Here is a 3293-nt window from a genome sequence, read left to right as displayed (position 1 = left end):
TGGATAACTGGAGCTATTTAACATCTCTTGTTCAATCTGTAAGAAGAAAATGGTATGCTGAAGTTAGGAGCTCTCCTGAGTCAGATCAAGTTTGCCTTCTGATCATCCAGTCTTCAATTAATGCATCTATTGAATTCTATTTTGCAAAGTCCCACATTATATATATGATAAGCATTCTGAGTTATTTTTTTAATTTACTGAAAAGAAGCATTTAAAATTAAATTTCAAAAAAAAATTATGGTGTTTCTGACTGAAAAGAAAACAACCAGCCTCCATAGAGATTCATGGGGAAAATGGCCAAGTATTTTGACCATTTATTCAACAGAATATTTGGTGGGCCTCTACTATGGGCCAGGCCTTTTTCTAGGTGTTGGGAATATAAAAAACAAAACAAAATAAAACAACCTAACTCCACAAAGCCTACAATTTAATGACCTAACTCTGTTTGTATACAAAACAATACACACATTAAGTGAAATGAATAAATTCAATATATAGTATATTAGATAATGATAAATATTGAAAAAAAAACAAGTAGGGAATGGAGTTAGGAAATGTATTTGTTGGAAATTTTTATATTCTGAACAGGATGGCCAGCAAAGACCTCACTAAGCAGCTGATATTTGAGGAAAAGCTCATAAAAAAATTGAGGCAGTCAACTGTGTGGATATCTGAGGCAAAAGCATTCCAGCCATGTAGGAAAGAAATATCAAAATGGCAAGCATATATTCTAAGTACATGAAATGCAACCATTTGATCCGTTCAAATTTTTCAGTTAAAAATTTTTTTCAGTTAAAGGGCAAATATTGGAAAAATAGATATAAAAACATCATCCAGGGATGCCTGAATAGCTCAGTGGTTGAGCACTGCTTTTGGCTCAGGGTGTGATTCTGGAGTCCCATGATTGAGTCCCACATTCCATGCAAGGAGGCTGCTTCTCCCTCTACCTGTGTCTCTGCCTCTCTCTCTGAGTCTCTCATGAATAAATGAATAAAATCTTTTAAAAAACAATAATACGTAAATAAATAAAAATAAAAACATCATCCAGCTATATGCTATCTATAAAGAAATAGCATTATGCAAAAAGCTATATCATGGAAACAAATTTCAATCAATTGATGACTGGATAAACCAAAGGTCACATATTCAGCCATGAAATGTAATGAAGCAGTGATACGTGCTACAACATGGATGAATCTTTGAAACATGGTAACTGAAAGAAGCCAGACACAAAAGGCTGCATATTTTATGGTTGCATTCTGACCAGGATGCAAGACCCAGGAACAGAGCAAAGATGCAGCAGGCCACGTGGAGCTCTGCGCCCCGCCCGGGCGGCGCCTCACCATCGATGACTTTGAAATCGGGCGCCCTCTTGGCAAGGGAAAATTTGGGAACGTGTACCTGGCTCGGCTCAAGGAAAGCCACTTCATTGTGGCCCTGAAAGTCCTCTTCAAGTCCCAGATAGAAAAGGAAAGACTGGAGCACCAGCTGCGCAGGGAAATTGAAATCCAGGCGCATCTACAACACCCCAATATCCTACGCCTGTACAACTATTTCCATGATGCACGCCGCGTGTACCTGATTCTGGAATATGCTCCAAGGGGTGAGCTCTATAAGGAGCTGCAAAAGAGCCACACATTAGATGAACAGCACACAGACACGATAATGGAGGAATTGGCAGATGCTCTGACTTACTGCCACGAGAAAAAGGTGATTCACCGGGATATTAAACCAGAGAACCTACTGCTGGGGTTCAAGGGTGAGGTGAAAATTGCAGACTTCGGCTGGTCTGTGCACACACCATCTCTGAGGAGATAGACAATGTGTGGGACTCTGGACTACTTGCCCCCGGAAATGATTGAGAGGAGAACATACAATGAGAAGGTTGACCTGTGGTGCATTGGAGCACTTTGCTATGAGCTGTTGGTAGGATATCCACCCTTTAAGAGCCCTTCCCATAATGAGACCTACAGACGCATCCTCAAGGTAGACCTACGATTTCCCCCATCATTACCTTTGGGGGCCCAGGACTTAGTCTCCAAGCTTCTCAGATACCAGCCTTTGGAAAGGCTACCCTTGGCCCAGATCATGGAGCACCCCTGGGTCAGGGCCCACTCGAGGAGGGTGTTGCCTCCATCTGTTCAAATGGCTTCTTGAGGCCTGTCTGCACCTGTTTCATTGTGTTTGTTCAGAGCTTTGCTGGCTCTCTTATCTTTTGTTTCTTCTAAGATGCTAATTAATAAAAGCTGCATCATTTTGTAAAAAAAAAAAAAAAAAAAAACTTGAGGACGCCCAGTCTCCTGTCACTGAGGACTATGCCTCACATCCTCTGGAAGCCACGCAGATGAAATAATGGGAATAGGCAAATTCATAGAAAGAGAATGTAGATAAGGAGGTGGCAGGAGCTAAGTGGAAAAGTAATGGGAAATGACTGCTTATGATATGGGGTTACTTTTTTGATTGATGAAATTGTTCTGGAATTAGATAATAGTGGTGATTGTATAACCTTTTGAATATACTATAAACCACTATATAATACACTTCAACATAACAAATTTTATAGGATGCATATTGTGTCTCAAAATAAAATCTACCATAGTTTAAGAGGACAAATGACATAATGGATTTTTTAATGGAATAAAATAGAATTCTGTAGCTGAAAAGAGAAATAATTAAAACCGATGGATGGTGAAAAGAGCAGATTAGAGACAGCAGAAGAGAGGATTTGTTCACTGGAAAATAATTTGGAAAAAATAGCCAGTCTGAACAACCCAGAGAAAAATGATGGAAAATGGTGAGATTGTATCAAAACATAAAAGATACAATAAAAGATCTAACACAAGTTCAACAGAAGCCCCAGAAATACAGAAGAGAGAGAAAAGAGTAGAAGCAATATTTATAGAGATTATGCCTGAGGATTTTCCATAACTAAACCTGATTGAAGCCACAGATTCATGAAGTCCAAACCAATTCCAAGCAAGGTAACAACAAAAGCACATCTACACATATAATAAAACTGCTTGCAGATCAAAAATACAAAGAAAAATATCAAAAGCAGCTAGGGAAAAGTAGCAGATTACTATCAAAAGAGCAATTATTTGACTGACTACTGACTTCTTGAGAACAAGAGAAGCCAGAAAAGAAGGGAAAGATATATTCAGAGAGGTCAAAGACAATAATGGTCAAAGCAGAATTATAGCCTCATATAAATTTTGTTCCAAGAAATAAAGAAAATAATACATTGTTGACTAAAGGAATCACCATAAGAATGGTATTTTTACTTTTTTTATTTA

General features: G+C 38.4%; 1 pseudogene; it reads left to right on the top strand.

The window, feature by feature from the left end:
• The first annotated feature begins 1294 nt into the window (after nt 1–1294).
• Nucleotides 1295–2268, top strand: LOC112917085 (aurora kinase C pseudogene; annotated as a pseudogene).
• Nucleotides 2269–3293: the final 1025 nt, after the last annotated feature.

The sequence above is a fragment of the Vulpes vulpes genome, chromosome 12 (assembly GCF_048418805.1).
Source record: "Vulpes vulpes isolate BD-2025 chromosome 12, VulVul3, whole genome shotgun sequence".
Taxonomy (NCBI): Eukaryota; Metazoa; Chordata; class Mammalia; order Carnivora; family Canidae; genus Vulpes; species Vulpes vulpes.
This window is presented reverse-complemented; position numbering and strand designations above follow the sequence as displayed.